Source organism: Myotis lucifugus, unplaced genomic scaffold (assembly GCF_000147115.1).
Source record: "Myotis lucifugus unplaced genomic scaffold, Myoluc2.0 scaffold_400, whole genome shotgun sequence".
In the NCBI taxonomy this organism is placed as follows: Eukaryota; Metazoa; Chordata; class Mammalia; order Chiroptera; family Vespertilionidae; genus Myotis; species Myotis lucifugus.
The window spans coordinates 742,595-766,681 of NW_005871448.1; the positions used below are offsets into that span (position 1 = coordinate 742,595).

At 50.8% G+C, this 24,087-nt stretch overlaps 1 protein-coding gene across 1 annotated transcript in view; it reads left to right on the forward strand.

The window, feature by feature from the left end:
- The window catches only part of PAG1 (phosphoprotein membrane anchor with glycosphingolipid microdomains 1), a 60,990-nt gene that overhangs the window by 14,402 nt on the left and 22,501 nt on the right, over positions 1–24,087 (forward strand). Inside the window, exon 2 of the mRNA XM_014467500.2 lies at positions 1,139–1,225. The gene's annotated coding sequence lies outside the window, so the exon portion shown is untranslated. The remainder of the gene's footprint in view (positions 1–1,138; positions 1,226–24,087) is intronic.

Genomic DNA, 24,087 nt, shown 5'->3' on the forward strand with positions numbered 1-24,087 from the left:
TGAAGGACGCCTTGGAAGGTCTGTGTCTGGCAGGCTCTTCACACCGAGAGCTGGTGAGGACCCTCCCTCTGAGTGAGCATAGCTGATGGTGGAGGACCGGAGCTGTCTTGTTCTGGTATTTTAGATGCATTAAAACAAAAAGAAAAGAACGAGGTAGCTGATGGCGTTGGCCACAGAAGGCAGTTGTCCCTTATGTGGTAGCTGTCAGGAAGCAGCAGAGTCGCAGGACCACGCGGTCTCTGCGGCACGGGGGAGGCCGGGCCGCGCGGTCCATGGCCACCTGCGGTCCCGGGACAAGCGCGCTGTAGGTGCGCACCCAGACGGCTCAGTGTTTGATATTGTGACTCAGGGGTTGCAGCTCGGTCTGCTAAAATGATTGAGAAGTTCTAAGCCTGAGTCAGTAGCCAGAGGCTCCTAGAATATAAACACATTCATTCATTCATTCCACCCCCTCCCTGCCTCCCTCCCTCGGCACCTATCATGGCGTCTTACCTGAAACACAGGTGCCATGCCAGGTGTTTGCTGGAAGACAGGCTGAGAGCTGGAGAGGAGAGGGGCTCGGAGGACAGGCTGGGCGCCGGGAACGGAGCAGGGCCGCAGTGGCAGGTGGACTGAGGGCCCGATGAGCCGGGAGGGCAGTGAAGGAAGCATCCCTGGGTGCCTCCACCTGTCGCCTCTTCCCCGTGTCCTCGGTGGGAGCGTGGAGGAACGACTCGGGACTAAGAGGTCTGCGTGTCCCTCGGGTGCCACCGCTCATGCTGCACCGACACGCGCCTTTTAATAAGACATTTTGCCAAAAGCACAACTCGCCTTCCCCCAAAGCATAAAGCCTCCTCTCCGGGCTCAGATAAGTGACTTGAGTGTGATGTTACTACAGGAGCACAGAGGCTTCTGCCCGGGAACTAGGAGACGTGGAGGGAGCGAGTGGTGGATGTGTATTTGAGGAGACAGACGTGGCTGTTGTTTTGGAAATGACTTTTGACTTGCTCACCCCTCTCGGTAGCTTTTCCTCGCTTCGCAGGAAGGAATAGAAAGCCCAGCGTTGGCATGGATTTACAGTGAACAGGACAAGAGTCGTCCCCTTCCCTAGCCACCTGCCTTTCCCTCACTCTCTCTCTCTCTCTCTCTTCGGTTGCAGGCAGCAAGGAGGAGGGAGCTCTCGCAGCATTTCAGAGCCACGGCACTGCCAGCGCTGGGAAGGGTTGCAAGGACAGTTTTCTCCAAGGTAAACACCACCCTTGTACCAGGCACGCCGTTAGAGTTGGCCGGTCGCAGGGGGACGCACAAAGGCCCGTTGTTTAGTCTGCGAGGAGCCCGCGTGGGGGGAGAGAGGAGGAACACGGAGCGGCTGGCCCGGCGGGCGGCCCTGTTACCAGGAGAGGCCCTCAGAATCTGGGCGCTCGCTGGCTGGGCTTACCCTGTGTGGGAAAAGGAGCGGGGACGTTTCTTAGACATCCATGCAAACAAACGCCAGTGCGGTTTGACTACAAAAATAGCACTTCGTCTTTTATGAGCCAAGAGTCGGCGATTCCCTCCAGAGGTTAAGATAGAAGGCAGACTGTAGTCGCATCACAAGGGGGGAAAACGCACACCCTGGTGTTTTACACCAATAAGACGTGCGAATCTGACAGACGTGAGCCATCCATGCTCTTCTTTAAGGAAAACCTTTCGTTGGTCACTAACAATTGCTCCGTGCAGTGTATGGTTTGGAAAATCATGTTTTAATGCCTCTTTTGGGGGGAGGGGGAGGTGTGTGTGGGTGTGTGTCAGACGACAGACAGGCAGATGCACAAAGAGAAGCCTGAGAGCGTCACACGGTACCTTTGGAGCAGTAACTGCAGGCGCTTCCTTTATGGATCGGGAGCTCAGCAGGAATACAGGCTGGACAGAAGCAGCTGGGTTCAGAGTCAGCTCTAGCAATCCTGAATTAGCTGCCAATATTCTCGCACAAATTGCTGTGTCATTTCTGTGACGTCCCCTGGGGCAGCTCCGTCTGGAGCTAAAAGCTGCTTTTGCTCAGTCCTGAATTATATCTGATGAAACGCCTCCTTCCTCCTGATAAAGCTATCCGGACACACGCGCGTGTGCGAGCACACACACACACACACACACACACACACGCAGAAATATATGCTCCAGTTTAAAAGAAAGGAAACTTGTCAGCTCTCCCTGATTGGCAGTTGACATACCGTTGCCACGACTGGGTCCCTCGCTTGCTGGAAGGGAGTTCAGAGGGGGGTCCTTCCCAGCCTGGCTGTCCTTTCTGGGGGGAGGGGGGACGTCGGAGGGGGTTCTGCCATGCGGCTGGCTCCTTCTCTGTTCTGACAGAGAGGACATTGTTTGCTGACAGGGCTGGCAGCTCTGTGCACACAGCATGGACCAGAGCAGAGCAGGGAGAAGGCGCAGACGCCGCAGCTGTGTGCCGGCTGAGAGGGTTTTAAAAAGACCCTTTACCAGCTTCTCATTCTGTAGACATGGGTCCCAATTTGGGGAAATCATTTCCTTGAAGAGACGTTTTCTTCACGTTGCATTACACTGTGTAGCCTGAGAAAAGTCTGCAAGGTAGCAGTGTGCCTGCTTTACTCCTTCAGTGATGAGAATTCGCCCATGGCATGTAGAAATCCGATATAATAAAAGCCTAGGTGGCGTCACGTGCGACGTCATCACAAGATGGCCACAACAAGATGGCTGACAGGGGAGGGCAGTTGTGGGTGATCAGGCAGGCAGGGGAGGGCAGTTAGGGGTAATCAGGGCAGTAGGGGAGGGCAGTTGTGGGTGATCAGGCAAGCAGGGGAAGGTAGTTAGGGGCAATCAGGGCAGTAGGGGAGGGCAGTTGGGGGTGATAGGGCCAGCAGGGGAGCAGTTAGGCGTCAATCAGGCTGGCAGGGGATCGGTTAGGGGCAATCAGGCAGGTAGGCAGGCGAGCAGTTAGGAGCCAGTAGTCCCGGATTGTGAGAGGGATGTCTGACTGCCTGTGGAATCGGGCCTAAACCAGCAGTCAGACTACCCCCAAGGTGTCCCAGATTGGAGAGGGTGTAGGCCGGGCTGAGGGACACCCCCCCACACACACTTGCATGAATTTCGTGCACCGGAACTCTAGTACTATATAATGTTCTCCAGGTCCATCCATGCTATTGCAAATGGTAAGAATTCCTTCTTTTTTACAGCAGCATAGTATTCCATTGTGTAGATGTACCACAGTTTTCTAATCTAGTCATCTGCTGATGGGCACTTAGGCTGTTTCCAAATCATAGCTATTATAAATTGTGCTGCTATGAACATAGGAATGCAAATATCCTTTCTGATTGGTGTTTCTAGTTTCTTGGGATATATTCCTAGAAGTGGGATCACTGGGTCAAGTGGAAGTTCCACTTTTAGTTTTTTGAGGAAACTCCATACTGTTCTCCACAGTGGCTGCACCAGTCTGCATTCCCACCAGCAGTGCAGGAGGGTTCCTTTTTCTCCGCATCCTCTCCAGCACTTGTCATTTGTTGATTTGTTGATGATAGCCATTCTGACAGGTGTGAGATGGTACCTCATTGTTGTTTTGATTTGCATCTCTCTGATAGATCAGTGACTTTGAGCATGTTTTCATATGTCTCTTGGCTTTCTGTATGTCCTCTTTCGAAAAATATCTATTTAGATTCATTGCCCATTTTTTGATTGGGTTGTTTATCTTCCTTTTGTTAAGTTGTATGAGTTCCCTGTAAATGCTGGAGGTTAAACCCTTAATTGGAGATAACATTGGCAAATATGTTCTCCCATGCAGTGGGCTTTCTTGTTGTTTTGCTGATGGTTTCTTTTGCTGTGCAGAAGCTTTTTATTTTGATGTAGAGCATTATGCTAAGCGAAATAAGCCAGTCAGAGAAAAATAAATATCACATGCTCTCACTCATTTGTGGATTATAATGAACAACATAAACTGATGAACAAAAACAGGTCCAGATACAGAGAAGCATAGGTCAGACTGTCAAACCTCAGAGGGAAGGCAGGGGAGGGTGGGGGTAAAGGGGAGAGATCAACCAAAGGACTTGTATGCATGCATATAAGCCTAACCAATGGACACAGACAGCAGGGGGTGAGGGCATGGGTGGGAGGGGTCAGGGGGCAATGGGGGGTTAAGGACACATATGTAATACCTTAATCAATAAAGAAAAAAAGGAAATACTATATAAACTCCCAGTCAGCGCTGCCTTTAGGTGAGGCCCGCACTGTGGGAGGTGCCACGCCCAGGTGGTTAGCACATGAAAGGCAGCCAGTGGGGCAGGAAGGCTCAGAGCCACTTGGCCTGGAAACTGCCCCAGCAGGAGTGGAGACCAAGGCTGACCCTTCACCCCCGCCTCCCAGTGCAGGAACTGCAGACAGGACTCCGTGGTGCCTGGTGGCTCCAGGTGCCTGGGGACTCCTGTGCATGTGTGTGCATGTGCACGCATGAGTGTTGCTTGGTGGAGCAGAAAAGGCTGCTGCCAGGCTGCAGGCTCCACGCTCACAGCGAGTGGGCGAGGGAGGCAGGACAGCGGAGCGGTGCGCCAGCCAAGCCTCGCTCCAGGCCTGGCTGCCTAAGCTCAGGGGTGTGTCATCGCCCCAGTCTCCGCTGCATTCAGAAGGCCTGTGCATGTTTTTACAAGAATTATTCATGTGTGATGCTTTCAGGTACAGTGGCCACAGGCCACTGCACACCTGTCAGCCGTGTCTCCTGCCCGGAGGGGTCATTGCTGCGTCACGGTGCCAGTCGTGTCAGACCTGCTGCGCTGTGTGTCCGCCGCTCAGTCTTTCACCACGTGTTGGACAGCTTCTTAAGGATGTACTTGTACAACCTTCTAAAAATGTTTAAAGTATATTTACATGATGATACTTTCAAGTAAACACACACACACACAAAGAAAAATTAACCAAGGTGTTCCTGAACCTTTCCCTTTCAGTAGTTCTCAACCAGTGGGTCTCGACCCCTGAAAATACATCCTGCATATCAGATATTTACATTACGATTCATAACAGTAGCAAAATTACAGTTATGGAGTAGCAACGAAAATAATTTTATGGTTGGGGGTCACCACAACATGAGGAACTGTATTAAAGGGTCCCAGCATTAGGAAGGTTGAGAACCACTGCTTTGTTTCAATCTATTTTGTTCATTTATCTGGTCTGGCTTTAAAGCAGTTTTTATTTGATGATTTTTAACAACCAAGTTAAGGGCCGGCGAGGGGAACGGGGAGCTGGGCGTGTTGGCCGCTCCCACCAGGGCTCCGGAGGCCTGGTGAGTTTGCAGTGACTGCCAGCCCCTGTCCTGCCTTGTTCCTTTCTGCTGGAACCACAGTGACCACTGTGCACTGCCCAGTCCTTAGCACGTGCTGGTGACATCCTGGCTCCCACAGCGCGTGGCCACAGTGCGCCCAGAAGCGCGGCAGGGAGCGCCCAGGCAGTTGAGCCGGCGTGCGCTCTCACATCTGGGCATGTATCCTTGCAGCCACCAGGCCTGGCGTCTGGGAGTGGGGAGTGAGTGTGACGTGCTGTCTGTGTCTGTTATGAGAGCAACGGGTAGCGATGGGGAACTAGTGGCCGCCACCGCCGTTCCAATTGACGGACCCTGAGGCGGCACTGACTTCAGGGTAAACACTGCCTGGGCCCTGGGCGAGTACTCAGCCGCTCAGAGGGGGCTCTGGGGCGAGGGCCCCAGGCGGCGCGGGTGGACGCACAGGCACGGGTCGTCTGCGCCAGAGTCGGGTCGGGGCTCCATGCACCCCACCACGGACACCTCCTGCACCGCACCAGACCTGCCTGACTCTCACGTCCCTCTATGGTCTCGAACACCTGCCATCCCCACACAGGACACACATGGTGCACTTGGAGTGGGTGCAGGTTCCGGCTGCGTGGTGCCCACGGGCCTATGTACTGCAGCCCAGGCCGCAGGGCGAGCTGTGCCGTGTCGCATGCCTGTGTGGGGCACCCATAGCTCTCGGGGGCCGGGGAGGTCGCTGGCCCTTTCCAACACCCTTTTCAGTGGCAGGCCCTGGACCTCCCGTCCTGATCCTGTGAAGGTCTGAGGCCGTGCATCCAAGAGATGCACGTGTGCCGAGCTCCCTCCCCTGCTGGGGGTGGACACAGCTGCCTTCGGTGCCCGTAGCCAGCACGCAGGGTGCTCGGGTGTTCATGGTGCAGCTCCCCGCAGGCCCCCACAGGGGGACAGAGGGTTCACTATGGCCAGGCATGTGGGGAGACATGGGTTTGCTTGTGGCAGGTTTCTCAGAGTGTTCCTGTGACTCCCCAAAGCCAGATGCAGATGTCGGCTTCCTCGTGGCGGGGAGAAATGTCCCGGGGGAGGGCAGTCGGACAAAGCAATGGAGGGAGCCCACCCGGGGCCGGTGGGGGTACAGGCACCGGTGCGCTGCGTTGGGACCTTCAGCTCCATCCAGCGTCTTCAGTGAAACGTCAGGGGAGGTCCAGGGAAGCATTTCAGTGGGTGTGAACTCAGGGCAAAGAAACATGAATGGACGTCCTTCCACAAAGCTACTTGGTGTATGCACAGCGCTGCTCGTGAATTAGCTTTCACTTTCTCCAGCAAGGAGATGCCCGGGAACTATGTTTGGCAACTTGGAGAATGTTTTCGCGTTTGAATTTCCCTATTTACAGTGCAGCATCACGCAGTCAGGCGTTGGCATGCCTGTGAGGGAAGGCAATGCTTCAACATTCTCTGTTGTGATCTAACAATTCATTTCAGGGTAAGAGGAATCAGTCTCGTTAGGAAAATGTTTTATACAAATACTAGAGGCCCGGTGCACAAAAATTCGTGCACTCGGGCGGGGGGTGGGTCCCTCAGCCTGGCTGCACCCTCTCACAATACAGGAACCCTTGGGGGATGTCCACTGCCAGCTTAGGCCCACTCCCCAGGGGAACGGGCCTAAGCTGGCAGTCAGACATCCCTCTGGCAGCCCGGGAGCCCTCGAGAGATATCCGACTGATGGCATAGGCCTGCTCCCCAAGGAGAGCCTAAGCTGCAGTTGGAAATCCACATCTCTGACAGCCTGGGAGCCCTCAGGGGATGTTGGAAATCCTTAGTGCTGCCGAGGAGGCGGGAGAGGCTCCCACCACTCACCGCAGCTGCACTTGCAGCTGTCAGCCCAGCTTGTGGCTGAGCAGCACTCCCCCTGTGGGAATGCACTGACCACCAGGGGTCAGATGCTCAACGCAGGAGCTGCCCATGGTGGTCAGTGCACATCATAGCAACGAGTCATTCCGCCATTAGGGACAATTTGCATATTACCCTTTTATTATATAGGATTGGCAAGAAAACTAACTACATTTCTGTGGATTTTAAAAATGCTGACTCCCCTAAAATAAATGATGACAAATTGCACAATATTACTTCTTTCTTCTGCATTGCTATATTTCTGTGGTCACCGCCTTTGACTGCCCTGAATTCTCACACAGCTCTGCCCCGTGCTGTGCTTGTTAATCCACACATCAGAGGCCATGTTTCTAGGTCCCTCCAAATGTCAGTTTTTAAAACCCTAACCTTCCTCTTATCCACAGTGTTTTACCCATAATTAAAATTCCACATCACTTCATTCACATGAGCCCTTTTATTTTATATTAGAGAATATGAGAACAGTAATTTGTAGGATTTTTCCCTTTTATTGCCTGGAAAAAGAGAGATATTTGAGATATTTATATTCTCTCTCTTTCTCTCTCTCTCTCTCTCTCTCTCTCTCACACACACACACACACACAGTCTGAACTATACGTGATCTGGTGCCCTGAATGGCTTCCTGAAACAACCCAAAACAAGGACATCAGGCAAAAATGAAGGAAATCTGAATTAATTTGAAATCTGAATAACAAATGTACCAATATTGGTTCATTAATTCTAACAAAGGTGCCACGTTAATGTAAAAGTTTATATCAGACTAGAAAAAGCACAGTAACTATATTTATAACTAAAGTGTTAAATGGATTCCAGCCTGTTTTGGAGTAAGAATTGGAGTAGACAGTGATAACGATTTCTCCTGATGCCAAAGTCACCTGTGAACACAGCCGTCAGTAGCAGAGGTTGGCAGAGCCCGGGCAGGTGCCCCAGCCCGAGTCCCTGTCCTCCCTCCCCCCACCCTCCTCGTGCCCGTCCAGAGAGGCGAGGCTGCAGGCACGGAGGCCCGGGCTCCATTCCCAGGCCGTCGAAGTTGGGAGCTGTGCTTGACCTGTTGAACCTCCGCAAGCTTCACGTTCCATTTCTGTGAAATCGGGGTCAAATCACATTTTTCCCTCGGGGACTCTGTGGTTTGGAAAATTCTGACTCTCCCAACATGCGTGGGAGGTCTGTTTGTGATTGCAGCTATGGAACTCATTGAAGATGAAATCTTGGCACAGAAGCATTTTACGTGATTACATAGTTTATAGCATAAGAGTGTTCGTTCTGACTCTGCCAAAAAAGAATAGTCCCTGAAAATAATAGTGTTGACATGTGAGAGTCATTGATGCATGAAGACAAGACCATAATTTTTTAAATTAGCCACACTGAATCTGAACTCAAAATCATATTAAAATATTAAATTATTCCTTAATTTCTGATAGTGTTATTGTTCATATAAGGTACATTTTCAAGCAGGTTTTAGGTTAATATGCTTTTAGATTTTACACTTAAATGCAATTTAGTTTGACTTTTTATTTAGTATAATTTATGGTGTTAAGTGGAATTTTAACTTAGGACAGTAAAATGTTGAACATCTAATATGTTTAAGATTTTCCTGACATTTAAGACCCTACCCTGTGTTCATAGTATCAGAAAGTTACTCATCTGATCATTATTTCTTAATTCCTTTTTTTAAATTTTTTATTTTATTTTTTAATTACTATTGACATGCAATATTTTATGAATTTCAGGTGTCCTTTTTGATTCCTTTTGAGCCAGCCATTGTCCATTATAAGAAGTTATTTTCTGGATTATGTTTATGTTTCTTGTATTTCCCAGCTGTAGTATCTGGATGCTGCTGTGTTTTGCTTAGAAGCATAGAAAAAAGAAGCCGGCCTTAGGGCTGCCCGAACGTTAGCCTCAATAATAACCACTTGATGGTGGAAACACTGGGGGGGGGGGTTGTGAATGGTGGTTCTCAAGTTTGACTATTCCATGAAGTCACTCCGAGAACTTTCAAAAGTCCCCATGTGCAGGTTGTACCCAAACTGATGAAGCCCATCTCTGGAGGCGTTTTTTAAACCTCCCCGGGGGCTCCTGCTGTGCGGCTGGCTGAGACCGGGAAGCCGGGCAGTCTTCTGTGGCAGGATCCTCCCACTCTGAGATTGGTGGCTTGAGTGGCTATGGGCCAGTTAAAGAGGGCTGACTTTCAAAGTGAACGAAGTTCGCCAATATTAAGAAAGAAAAAGCCTGTCCCTTACCCTAAATCTCCACCCCACAAATGCCAGGAGACTTTTGATTTTGAAGAGATTTCGGGACGGTCTCCTGCATGCCTCGGTGCCCTGGTGTTGGCTTTGGCTTCTGTCTGGGAGTTTGGGGGGTATTTTAGTTCACGCACAGGATCAGTGGGAGCTCACATCTATGGAGCACACCTGGTAAGCATCAGCCCTGTGTTAACATCACGTCTCAGCCAGGAAAGATAGAAGGTATTCACTTCAGCATAAAAGCCAGAGTTCTGGTCTGTTGGGGCAATTCTATCTCACTGTAATTGGATATTTAATAATTTATTCATTCATTCAATAAACACTTAGCAAATATGCATACTACTCCAAAAATGCCAGAACAGTTGTTTTGGTTAATCCTCACCCAAGCATACTTTTTCCATTGATTTTTAAAGAGAGTGGCGGGGGGAGGGGGGTGGGGGGAGAGAATGAGAGAGGGAAAGAGAGAGAGAGAGAGAGAGAGAGAGAGAGAGAGAGAGAGAGAGAGAGAGACGTTGATGGTTGCCTCCCACACGCACCTGGACTGGGGCGGGGATTGAACCTGCAACCCTTCTATGTGTGGGCCTGAGAACTCTGGCCAGGACTGTATCCATTATCTTTTGCTCCCTGACAAGCTTGGTGGTCTAACATGACCATTTATTTAGCTCGTGACTTTGTAATTGGCAATTTAGGCTGCACGCCTCTGGGCGTTCCCTCTGATGTCAACCAGGCCTCCACGTGCCACAAAGCTTGGCAGGGATTTGGCGTTGCTGATCTTGGCTGGGCTCTCACCTGGCTGGGGCTCCCGCTGGGACAGCCCGCTGATGGAGCTGTCTCCACCCTTCACAGGGCTGGCCTCGAAGTGCACGTGGGGAGCTAGGGTGACCCAGGGAAGCGGAGGGAGGACACAGGCCTGAGGCTCAGCTCAGAACTGGCTCACCCGCCTCCTGCCACACCTCTGGGCCAGAGCAAGTCGAAAGCCCAGCCTAGACTCCAGGGTGGGGAACTAGACTTCCTGTCTGGACACGGGGTACAGAGAAGTCACATACACAGGGTAATGGAAGGAGGGTAACTGATTATTTTTGCCGTCCACCACACGAGGGACGCTCTACTTCTGTTTTGGGACATTGAGGAAGGTTTCAAAGGTAGAAAATAAAAATGCATTTTTCACATTTTTAGGTGAAAGCAGTCACATGAGCAAAAAAATCAAATTGCAGTTTCCTTAGTGAAAAACAAAATGGAAATCGTAAGTTTCCTGAATGTAGGACATATGCCACACCCAGCAGAGCGCTCGGAAGCACCGCACGCAGCCTTTTCATTTCTGTCGAAAGTGGTCGGTACTGTGGCGACCACCAGCATGGGCACACAGGCAGCTGCCACAGCCTGGCGGCTTTGCCACTTACGCCGCGTGACCTTGGGCACGTCGCTGCCCTTTCCCACCGCTCCAGTAAGTGAAGGAATATGCCTTTGTATCAGGCAGCTTTGGCCGCCCACCCCCGCTTAACGGCTTAAAACAACAGCCATGCTGTCACTCCAATGCTGTGGGTTTGGGGGTGGGCTGGTCCAGCCCCCACCTGTGGCTCAGGCGGCCTCGCGTGTGTGTGTCTGTGGTCAGCTGGCAGTCAGCGAGGGGACAGTGAGGACACCTGGACCCATGTTCCTCGTCCAGCAGGCTGGTCTGGTCCCAAGAGTGATGAGAGCGGGAGCGTGCCCAGCTGTGGCCACGGTTCAGGGTAGACACCTTGTTGCTTCCACTACAGTCCCCGGGACAATGAGTCAGGAGGCCAGCGGAGGACTCAGGGCAGAGACACGGCATCTCCTGCTGCAGGGCCTGCAGGGACACATTGCGAGGAGCGAGGTTACAAGGGTGTGACCTTGTAACCTATCTGGACCTCACAACGACTTTAGGAAGAGTAAGTGAAGGGTAACTTGATTTTTCCACGTCAGGCTCCGGGTTAAAGAAGGACCTGGCAAATAGCGGTGGTCAGTAAGTGAAAACACTTGGTTTTCCTCCTGTTAGAAAGCAGATGTGCAGCCACAGTCCTTGGTTGCCTGCTTTTAAGGAGCATCAGATGGTCCCCCGAGTGCTGCTCACATTCTTTCCCTGCGGCGGGAGATCCTGGGAGCAGGGTGCCCGAGTGCCTGGGCACAGAATCCAGGCCCGTCGCCTGGCGGGCTGACGGGGTGTGGCAGGGAGCCAGCCACCTTCATGGCCGCCCAGGAGAGAGACCGCTTAATGAATGTGAAGGATCAGCTCAAAGCAGGTCCCGGGGACCAGAAAGGACAATATTGCAACTCCCCAAATACGAAAGGCCTTTCTAATGGGGCAGAACCGATTTTAAACCTATGCAGAGAATGAAAGCCTTAATAAATCTGTATTGATTTCTTTCACTCTCATGTTATAAGTATTTTCACCAAACCCGCCAAAGCCCCATATAGTTCCAGGTTAATCCATAAATTGCTCTTGGAGCCCATAAGTTGGGTTCAATGGAGATTTCTTTTTCTGGCAGCTAAAATACCTCTAATTGGTGGTGTGAAGTGAGTCCAAAGAAATCTCCCTTCTTTGAAATAAATAGAACATCAAAGGTCATTCGAGGATGTGTGGTACAGAAACCTGGCAAATGTGTATCAGAGATGGTGACCACTTCCTACAGCTGTGAACCTCGGAGCTCCTTAAGGGACCTCAGGTGGTCACGGGGCTCTACGTCCCCACCCCAGCCTGTGAAGCCCCAAGGCCCCCCAAAACTGAGGCCACCTGCCTACAGGTAGCTTTCAGCCCCGACTCTCCATTATCCCGCAGTCCCGTCATGAGCACAGAAAGGCCTCCTGGAGGAGTGACGGAGATCTGTGACTCCGTCCTCATCCCTGCCGCTTGCTCTCTCTCTGGGGGGCAGGGGGAGAAGGGCTGGCGGTAGCTACTGAAACGCTGTAAGCCTCGGTGCTGATTTCATCGGTAATAACACAAAGTCACGTGTTTACAGGGCAGTTCCATCACATTTGCAGTCATCACGTGGTTTATTAACAACCACACAAATACCAAATCCCAGAATGTAGGTTCCAGAAAGAAACAGGGCTGTGAGTGAAAATGTTCCAGGCGGCCGATCACAGCCGGGCCTGCCGATGGCCTCGCTTGTGTTCCAAAGCCCGCGGTCGCATCTGTAATCACCGCCTAGTTCACTCCGGCACGCACGTGCGGGTCCCCCTTCCCTGAAGAGCCCCTTTCTGTGAGCGCTCGGCGTTTGTTTTTAAAGTGACGTTTTATGGGCCAGGAAAACGTCCCCAGCCCGGTCTGAGCATATGGTGGCCAGCGCTGCAGACGGGCGAGTCTGTGCGCGGAGAGCTTTCGGCGGCAGGCGGGCGTGTTGGCAGGGGAGCGGCTCTGTTGAGACTGGTGGGCCATCTGGGCTTGCCTTTCCAAGGGGATGACTCTGTTTATACCTGACGTCTTTAAGGGGGAATCCCATACTTTCCTACATTTGTTTGCAACACTAGACGTTGTATACAGGTTTCTGGGCCCGAGATAAGAGAGTTTTATCCTTGCAACATGTCTTATATTACTGCCAAGATTTTTTCTTAACAAATAAAAATGAAGCATGAGCGTGTTGGACAAGATCCCAAAGATCCCTAGACATTCTAGGATTTTTAATATTGTTTCTGCAAAGTATATTGCACATTTTTTATTGAGCACGTTTTAAACGCGGTCGGAAACCCTGTTCAAATGAAACCCGTCCACAAACTCAGTGAGCACAACCCCTGTCATCCCTCACACTGTAGGTGACTAGTAACTGTAAGTACCGGTTCTGTGCCACACAAGCGAAGCATTCACACGCGTCCTCACAGGCTGGCTGACTAATGGGCCCCGATCCCTCACCTTCTCAGGCCTTAGAACTTTGTTTCATGTAGACGATGCCCATCTTGTCAGAGAACTGGTGGGTGAGGATGGTAGTTGCCACAGTCCCACCTTGCTGTCCCCGCAGCCAGCACGCTGAGTGGCGATCACTTCTTGTTGCTTTCTGCTCTGTTTTTCTGCAGGTGGAGTAAGAAAAATCAGAAGACAGATAGGGCAGGTCGTGTCTTTAGAGGAAAATGAGAAACGTGGTGTTTCTTCAGAAAGAGAAACTCTTTGCCTGTGGGTGGTGCCCAGCTGGGTGGGTGCAGTCCCCGCCAGGCCCGGTGGCGGAGCCTTGACCGTGGCCGTGGCCGTGGAGGGCTCCGCCTTCCTGGCTTGTGGGCGAGGCCCTCACTGCGTGTGGAACCACATCTTTCTAACATGCTATGTAGTGAGGACAGATGTAAGACCTAGAGTAGCAGGCGTTTCCTGGCTTAGGCTGGGTCTCAGGCAGCCACTTCATCTCTCCCGCCTCGTGTTTCTCATTTGTAAAACACCAGTAAAAATTCAAAATGAAACAAAAAAAAAATAGAAGAACCCTGCCTTAAATTTCTCACGCGATTGTGTAGCTACTCAAAAAGTAAAGGCTGTGAGCATGTTTGATAAACTCGGAAGTCTTACACAAGAATACGGTAATAGTAACAGCGGGTGTGAGCCGTGGGTGAGGGACATGGGGAAGGCTCCCCGGGGTGTGGACGAGCGGGTGGAAGGTCAGCGGATGTGGGTGACGAACCACAGACAGGGTCCGTCCCAGGCGCTCAGACTCCGAGCCGGCGCGTCTGCCGGGGGTTTAGCACGCTGCGATCAGTGTCTCTCTCTTTCGTCCGCCATCCAAAGGGCTGAGTCAGACTGACATAGTGTGCGCTTTTAGGTCTGTATTCATTCGCATTTTGTGCTATTTTAGTTTTGCATAACTTTGAGCTTGGAAGTTCATAAAGCGATTGAATGGTGTTACGCTAGACAACTGAAACGGTTCTGTGATGATTTATAGTTAATGGGCTTTTGTGGAGACAGAGAATGCAGATGGGGCCTCCTTTAAATCGGACCTCAGACCTCACACTGACCATGGCAGCGTCCGGATCCCGCCGATGGCAGAGTGGAGTGTCACTGGCTTCCAGCTCCGGTGTGTGTTATGCTCGGTTTCCATATAGTCTCGTAGGGATGGACTGTGAGTCAAGCCTTCACACTACGTGGACGTAGGAGGATGAGGTGTGGGAGAGAGAAACACACTGCCCTGAGCCCGGCCCTGGGCTGGGAATGCCCCTGGTCGGTGGGGGCAGGACCAGCGAGGGGGAGAGGTCCCTGAGAGGAGGAGGTGAGTGGGATGAGGCAGGGATGAGGGAGACCTTGCAGGAAGCAGCCCCTGCTTTATCTGACCTCACTTCCTGTGTCCTTCCAGCCGTGGGAAACCATGAGAGGGTCGTAAGCAGAGGGCGGGGTGTGATCAGACTGTTTTGAGAAGACCCGTCCAGCTGGGGCAGCGTGTGAATAGGGCTTCAAGACAGGAGATGCTGGGGATTGGACGAGGGGCTGCCTCGGTGCAGAGATAAGGACTACCTGACGGTGGTTTTGAAAGTGATCCACGAGGCTGGGGTGTCAGATTAGAGGGTGGGGAGCGGGGCTGAGAGGGAGATAGATAGGAGGACCTGGGATGTGACCTCGTGCAGTTAGTACAGGGGCCCCATCCACACAGAGCGGGGCCCTGGAGGAGGCCTCTGTGCAGGGAAGAGGGCGTGTCCGCCCTATGCTCCCAGAGGCCAAGGCCTGGAGCCGCCCTGGAGGAGGGGCAGGTGGCAGCTGGACATGCCCTCCAGCCTCAGAGAAGAGGCTCGGGCAGCAGATGCAAAGGGGTCAGGCCCCCCAGGATGTAAAGAAGACGCCAGCAAGGAAATGTGCTGCGATGTAAGAAAAGGTGTAAACTGACCCCCAGAACAAAAATCCCGTTACCTCATCAGGAAGAGGGGAGCCCTGGGTGTCTTCTCAGACGCGTGGTCCCCCCCTCGGCCTGTCACCCATTCCTCACGTGGGGCATGATGATGGTTCGTTGGGGCGCAGATGGACAGTATACACGCCGCCTAGAAAACGGGCTCTGCTGTTTCTCCTCTGTCCAGACAGACACACAGACACACACAAGCCTCGCGGCCCTGAGAACGGAGCTCGCGGGCCTGGGCAGGCAAAGGGGCAGAGGTTAAATGAAGCCCGTGGCTACATCTAGAGGCGGAATCCGTCCAGGTTCACATGTTTGGGAAGAAGGTGTCACAGTGGGCGCCCCTCCTGCTCACACAGCCCGGGTCTGTGCCCCGTTCGCGCTGAGCGTCCTGAGTGGGCTCGGGGCCTCGTCCGGGTCACCACCACACACTTGCCCTTTGCCCCAACCTGAGAGTTTGAACAGCCTTGGATGGTCATTGCTGAGAAATACTTGTTGGTTCTGAGTTGGTTGTGACTGTCTACAGCCAACTGTGTGCGTTACCTAGGTTTCTGGAAATTTCAACTAGACTTTTACTTGAAATTGAATACATTTTAAACAAATTTGAATTGATCACCTTTTAAAATAGCATTTTTCATAAAACATTTCTATTATTTCACAGTACCACTCTTTTATAAATACAGATTTATATATAAGCAAGATCTACCGTCTCGCAGAACACCGTACGTCATGGGCTCCCGCCCGGCATCTGAAGCAGCCGATTCTGATGCTGAGAGGGGTGGCATTTCACCATTCACAGTCAGCACAGCTCTCATGAACTAACGAGAAGTAACCAGGTATTCGCTGTGCATGCGAATGCTTCAGCTACACTGAGTTTTTAAAAGGTGCAGACTCTTCTTTAAGTTTGAATAAAGTAAGTTTTTGTTCAAACAGCAAGGGCCCTGCTGGTGTTGCTCAATGGTTGAGCATCGACCTATGAACCAGGAGGTCACGGTTCGATTCCGGTCAAGGACACATGCTCCGGTTGCGGGCTCCATCTCCAGTAGGGGGTGTGCAGGAGGCAGCCTATCTATGATTTTTCTCTCCACATCATTGATATTTCTATTTCTCCCTCTCCCTTCCTCTCTCTAAATTCAATTTTTTTAAAAACACATATTTACAATAGCAAGGAAAGCAAAGAAGGCATTAATTATGTGTTGGGTGCCTTTTCTGGGCCAGGGCACTATGTGTGTCTCACATGACACGAAGGCAGCGGATTTTGACAGTGACATCAGCTATCCTTTCACACACTGGATGGGTCCCTGGAATACTGGGGCCACTGCAGAGCCGATGCGCAGACAGGCACACACCCGGGAGGCCGGCGGAGTGTGGTGTCAGCACGGCTTGAAGTGCTGGAAATAGAGGTCGTGTCCAACTGTCGATCCCGTCTGTCAGTCCGTCAGATTTGTCCCCAAGACATCACAGCTGCCTTCACAGCCAGCACTGTTGGTATCGGGTGATGACAATGCCAGGGTCAGATTACTGACCAAGCGCCCAGGCTGCACTCAATCCTCCAGCGCTGAGTGGCTGCTCTTTGCAATATAACACCTGTCCCAGGCAGACGTGCATGGAGTGACGGGTGCGGGACACCCCCAACCTTTTCCACGTGAACCGAGGACCCTATGCTGACAAACATGGGGCTAACACCCCCTCCCCCCCAATAAAGTGACCTACAGAAACCTCAACAGAAGGTTGGAAGTGCACAGTCAGACAGTGATCTCTAGCTGCTTCCTGCTGGGAGCCCAGAGGAACAGCCAGGTTTGCAAAATTTGCAAATGGAGAAGCTTCTGGCAGAAGCCGAGAGCCAGCCAGAGGTCAGTGAGGTACGCCATGCAAATCGCTTTCTCCCCAAAGTGGCTGGCTCTGTGGGTCTAATTAAAATCCTAACACATGCATATAGGTTAAAATTACAGTGTACATACTCATTTATCATCAATTAACATGATAGTTTCAACCTTAAATAATGCAAGACTATATGCCCTGGCCAGTGTGGCTCAGTTGGTTGTGCGTTGTCCCAGGAACAAAAAGGTTGCTGGTTCAATTCCTGGTCAGGGCACATGCCCGGGGTTGTGGGTTCAATCCCCTGTAGGGGAGCATGCAGGAGGCAGCTAAAAGCTGTTTCTCTCTCCCTCTCCTTTCCTCTCTTTCTAAAAATCAATTTTAAAATTTTAAAAAAGAATACAACACTGTATTCGTAACTACTGTTGGTAAGACTTCAAAAATAATGCATTCATTCACTCGGTTATATTCTAGAAGTTACGTTCTAGAGGGCTTCGTGCCACCATAAACCCCGAAGACCACTAACTAAGACGCTGTCGTGTAGGGAGAACAGGAAAGGAAGAGGGGGTCCTGGGATCGAGGCTGGGTGGGGGATGGACAGGAGGGCTTTAGAGGAGACAGGACACACTCAGGGTGGTGTAGCCACGGACAGGAGGGCTTTCGAGGAGACTGGACACGCTCAGGGTGGTGTGGCCTCGGACAGGAGGGCTTAGGCGTGGTTGGTCAGTGAAAGCTTCTCTGGGAACATGATGTCTGAACAGGACAGAAAAAATGAAAGAGGAACCCGCTGTGTGAGAAGCTGGAGATGCACAGCATGAATGACGCAGGGTGAGGACACACTGCATATGCTCAGGAGCTAGAGAGAAGACACCCGTGGGTTTGAAAGGTCATTGCCCAGGAGACTATGGAACCAGCAGGGGCTGCAGGGGTGGGGCCCGCCTGGCCCATGGCAGTCCTTCAATGAATGTTTGTTGCCCTAGCTGGTTTGGCTCAGTGGACAGAGCGTTGGCCTTCAGACTAAAGGGTCCTGGGTTTGATTCTGGTCAAGAGTACATGCCTGGGTTGCGGGCTCAGTCCCCAGTGTGGGGCATGCAGGAGGCAGCCGGTCAATGATTCTCTCTCATCATTGATGTTCCTCTCTTTCTCCCTTTCCCTTCCTCTCTGAAATCAATAAAAATATATTTAAAAATATAAAATATAATAATGCAGGGGTCCTCAAACTTTTTAAACAGGGGGCCAGTTCACTGTCCCTCAGACCGTTGGCGGGCCGGACTATAGTTTACAAAAAAACTATGAACAAATTCCTATGCACACTGCACATATCTTATTTTGAAGTAAAAAAACAAAGCGGGAACAAATACAATATTTGTATTTGCATGTGACCCGCGGGCTGTAGTTTGAGGACCCCTGTAATAATGTTTGTCAAATGTAGCTGAACAAAGTGCATTGTGTCCATGTAAGCAATGGAGATCAAGAGAGAAGCTTAAGAAGCCTAAAGCATAGAGAAAAGTGTGCTCATTTCTAGAACATTCTTTACCTCGAGAATTGTGGTGATTTTGCACAAGTTCCCTTTTTTAAAAATATATTTTGTTGATTTTTTACAGAGAAGAAGGGAGAGGGATAGAGAGCTAGAAACATCGATGAGAGAGAAACATCGATCAGCTGCCTCCTGCACACTTCCTACTGGAGATGTGCCCACAATCAAGGTATATGCCCCTGACTGGAATCAAACCTGGGACCCTTGAGTCCGCAGGCCGACGCTCTATCCACTGAGCCAAACCGGTTAGGGCACAAGTTCCCATTTTTTACAAGAAGGTTTCACAGTTGGCACCTCCTCCTGCATCACACAACCCCGTGTCTATGCCCCTTTCGTGGCACTGAGCTTCCTGAGTGGGCTCGGTGGCCTCGTCCTGACTCACCCACCACACACTTGGAGACACAGGAATGTATTTTTAGATCAGCTTTGACATGCAACCTAAAGACCATGGTACGTGGGAACCAATAACAGATCTGAGATTGTTTTGCACTTCGTGTTGACATGTTTATATTTGAAAATACTTTAAAATAATGCTATTTTAGTTTATCTAGTCAATTATGTTTACCCATACGTCTTTCAGATTAGCATTTTGAGGAATACAGAAAAATCCATCGGCATAGTATCACGGGCAGTGAGAGAACTCATGTGCTCTGAGACTGAGTCATGCTGTCGCCAGCCAGACTGCCTTCTGATGTAGACTACACACACGCCTGGTTGACCAGGGTCCAAGGATGAGCCTGTGCACAGAGCTTGGCTTCGTGGTTCCCAGCGTCCACATGTGTGGCGAGAGGACCAATGAGTTGTGTCTGTCTGATGTTGTCACATCCTGACCATGCTGTGTTCCAGTTACTATCTATATACATAAAAGCCTAATACGCAAATTGTCCCCATGGGAGTTCGACCGGGAGACTGACCGGGAGATTGATGTGTGCTAACCACCAGGGGACAGCACAGAATGAAGGAAGGCCCTGGCCAGCAGCCGGAAGGCCCTGATCAGCCCTGATTGCCAGGCAGGCCTAGGGACCCTACCCGTGCACAAATTTTGTGCACCGGGCCTCTAATAAGAAATAAGCAGCATTTGCCAATGATGAGTTTAAGGCATGAATGAAGAGTCTAGCTGAGGGATTCCCAACCCTCACGATCTATTCAGATGCTCTGGAGACACTTTACAAATATCAATGTTCAGACCCCCAACCCAGCCCAAGTCAGCCAACTGCTGGGGTTAGGCCTGGGCATTGGTGTATTGTCAAAAGTTTCCCAAGCAATTCTAACATTCAGCCAGGCTTGAAAACCCTAGTCTGATGCCAAGGAATTTAATAATTCTCCACAGCCTTCATGATAAAGTTCTTTTGGTATGTGGTTTGTTGTTTTTTTAATCTCTTTTTATTGATTTCAGAGAGAGGAAGGGAGAGGGAGAGGGGAATAGAAGCATCAATGATGAGAGAGAATCATGGATCAGCTGCCTCCTGCACGCCCCCTGCTGGGAATTAAGCCCACAACCCGGGCATGTACCCTGACCAGGAATCAAACTGTGACCTCCTGGTTCATGGGCTGACACACAACCACTGAGCCACACCAGCCGAGCAGATGCCACACCAGATGCTAATCATCTCAGTCCTGTGCCCACCTCACATCATCTGGATTCTTCTTTCATTGTTCCCTGAGTAGTCAGAACGTCTGCTCCCAAAGGTCAACTCAGTGGGAAATCTTTTATTTCCCTGCCTTTCTTTCTTTCTCTCTTTCTCATCCTTTGCTTTTTTGAAAAACATATCTTCTTCTAAAGCCTAATCTGCACATGGAGAACTTTTTAAGTCTGTGAAGAACCAGCCCACAGGAATGAGCGGTGAAGGTCCAGGTAGGCAAACTGAGAAGTTAAAACCTGATTCTAAGAAACATCCAGGTTGTCATGATGAAGACTTTTATGAAAGATTCTTCAAAACGTACAAAATCAAACACTTGTAATTGGGGTTGGTGCAGAGAGAGGAAGAAAGATGTAGACTACAGTAATTGCTATAATTGAAGGATAATTACAGCTTTGAGCTTCCAGCCCGGCATATGAGCAGGAAGGAGAGAAGAAAATATGATTTTTGTATGTACAGTTTAGTTGCTATTTTTTAAAAAAGCAAACTAATTTGTCAGGATTTAAAAACCTCCTGCCAAGCACTAAAATCTCTGAGTTTATCACTCGGACACACACAGCTTTATGTACTACACAACAGAACAATGCCATTAACAGTTTTACCAAAAAAATGCCAGTGAACAGATCATGACTGTTTTTTATATTAGTATTTCATAACAGCCACTTTCCTATGACTTTAATTAGTCAGTGGGTTCAGCTGCTGCTTAATGCAGCGTCTCACCTTGGCTCAGCTGGCTAGTCGTGGTCCTGATACGCCAAGGTTTTGTGTTCTATCCCCAGTCAGGGCACATACAAGAATCAACCAATGAGCGTATAAATGGGTGGAATGGCAAATTTATGTTTCTCTCTATCTCATCAATAAATTTGTAAAAAAATATTAAAAAAATAGATAGCCCCTCACTCATGACAACAGAACCATGTCAGCCAGGTGCAGGGAGAACAGTGTCCCCATTGGCTGTGGGAGAAGGGCACCCCTCAGCGCATCTGAGAGCCACCCCAGTCTCCAATGGGGGGAAGGTGCCAGATGACAGCTCTGTGAGAAATAAGAAAATTGGGACTGACCTTTCACCCCACACCTGCCCTTTCGAATGACCGCAGTGGTAGGGCGCAGTCTTCGGGGAGCATTAGCTAGACTGTACTGAAATCCTGGGGGACTGAAGCCTTCCTCCCTGGTGTCTAGATGGGTCCTGGCGACAGAATCAAGGACAGATCAGTGGATGTTCCAGAACGTGTGAGATGGTTCTTACTCATCTCTCAGTGCATCAGGACTGCTGACGGACTGCGTTCCCAGCCCGGCGTGTTCCTGACACACGGCGCCGTGGCAGGGTCCCAGGAAGGTGAATAGGGTTCGAACGCTTGGGCACAGGCCTGAGGAAAGTAATGTAAGAGAGACTGGGTCACTTCTAAATGAAGGTATAATAATGTCGTTTTCTACAATTAATGTTGAGGAATCACATAACCATTATAAATAATGGCTCACAAGAGGCTGGAATGGAGCCACTGGGCTTAGATTATTTAATCCAGTGAATTGAAGGGAGATTTTAGTAAGTTAATTTTTGGTCCTGAAAACACATCTCCTTGTTCCATTTTGTAAGTATATTTTTCTTGAACTTTTCCTGTAGCAGGGGCATGAGAAATAATTAAAGTGACCCTTTCAAGATCAAATCCCACTGTTTCCACCGGTTGTTTCCCAGTGTGCACCTATTGCATCTCTGCAGTACACACCCCGTCCTCCAGGGGCACCACTCACAGGTCACTCCCAGGTCACAGTCAGCTCTCCGAACAGAGCCACTCAGCGCCCCCTCCTGACTCCCTGGGCCAGCTTTCCTGGAGTTCCCAGGTCCCGTTTTTGTTGTTGTTAATCCTCGCCCGAGGATATTTTTCTTGATTTTTAGAGGAGGTCGCCCAACACACCTTCCAGACCTCGCTCTGCAGGCTGGAGAGTCACCCCGAGAGTCCCCTGTGAGTGGTCAGCACCCCTCCCAGCAGAAAGGCCGGGGTGAGCCTGAGGACCTACTTGCACATTCAGGTTCTGACTTAGTCCAGCCACAGTCACCTGGCCTCTCCCAGCCCCAGGCCGTCCCCAGTAACCGGCGGCCTCGCTCTCTGACAGTTTCCATTCCCCAGTAACAGCAGCAGCACTGCTCTCTGACAATTTCCATCCCGGTTTTAGGAACCAGTGAAAAGCATTTTGTTTGTCGCTTTTAGAGTATAAAGAATTCTTAATGTTTTTAAAACACAGCAAAGATGAGACGTAAAGCCAAAACCGGTTTGGCTCAGTGGATAGAGCGTCGGCCTGCGGACTGAAGGGTCCCAGGTTCGATTCCGGTCAAGGGCATGTACCTTGGTTGCGGGCACATCCCCAGTAGGAGGTGTACAGGAGGCAGCTGATCGATGTTTCTCTCTCATCGATGTTTCTAACTCTCTATCTCTCTCCCTTCCTCTCTGTAAGAAAATCAATAAAATATTTAAAAAAAAAAAAAAAAAAGATGAGACGTAAAGATGACCGTGGTAAAGAGAGTAGCCAGCGTGCAGCCCTCCGAGTGGCTGTGGTTCGTCGGCGCAGGGGCCTGCGGCACACTGGCCACCTCGGCGCTGGTGTGAGACCAGGGCTTGCTCACTAGCGTTCCTCTCGGACGGTTAAATCGCCACCTCGCTCTGTGGTCCAAGTTCACTTTTCCCAGAATGAGCCCCCCTGGATGTGCAGTCTCAGTGGTGGGGGAGGGGGCTTGGGGAAGGAACTGGGGTGCCACAGACGCCGGCCACCAACCGCAGTCCGTCTGAGTGTTAAAACAGACCTGGTCTTTGCTGTATCATGAGCCACGAGTAGAGGATTTGACAGGCATTTACATCAAATGGTACATTTCTGAACCTCTCAGCAAAGAAGCAAGTTCGTTTTGTCCTGGGTTAAGTCTTCACTGTTGTGAAAACAAGGGGCTGAATCGCACGAGTCAGAAGCCACCTGAAACCAGTGCCAAGCATTGCTTCCCGGAGGGGCTGTCCTGCCCTGTCCCAGGACACAGCGCCACACCCCTCAGACTCCCGCCAAGCCCACGGGGCGAGGGCTCTGAGCATCGGCATCCCTTAGAGCAGCGGTTCTCAACCTGTGGGTCGCGACCCCTTGGGGGGTCGAACGACCCTTTCACAAGGGTTGCCTAAGACCATCGGAAAACACATATATAATTACATATTGTTTTTGTGATTAATCACTATGTTTTAATTATGTTCAATTTGTAACAATGAACATATATCCTGCATATCAGATATTTACATTATGATTCATAACAGTAGCAAAATTACAGTTATGAAGTAGCAACGAAAATAATTTTATGGCTGGGGGTCACCACAACATGAGGAACTGCATTAAAGGGTCGAGGCATCAGGAAGGTTGAGAACCACTGGTTTAGAGGAAGGTCCACAGTGGACGTGGGCTGAGAGAGAGCGGCCCACACAGGCCAGGCACCTGGGGGTTATGGGCACGCTGGGCTGGCCCCGTCCCTCCATGGGGGCCGGACAGTTTGCTGGAGAGAGAAGCATCAGGACACCTGTGGCTGGTGGCCCTGGACAATGCACTTGACCATGAGCTTCATCCATAAACAGATGGCCTGAGGATTAAACAGCATGGCCGGTGGAAGAGCGGTGGACACACAATGTCCGCTCACTTAGGTTTTCTCAGTGTTTCCAGTTCCAAGCCTTTGAGTGAGAACTGTGTGCAGTGGCCTGCTCAGGTCCTGGGAGAACGCAGTGGAGGCAGGGGCCCCGGGCAGGCGGAGGCGGAGCCGTGGAGGTCTGTCTACAGCCGTGTCCCTGTGCAATCCAACCTCATCTGAGAAAACAGGAGTCTCTTCTAATTCTTACCATCTCTGAAGACCTGGGGGCGGGGGAGGGGGAGG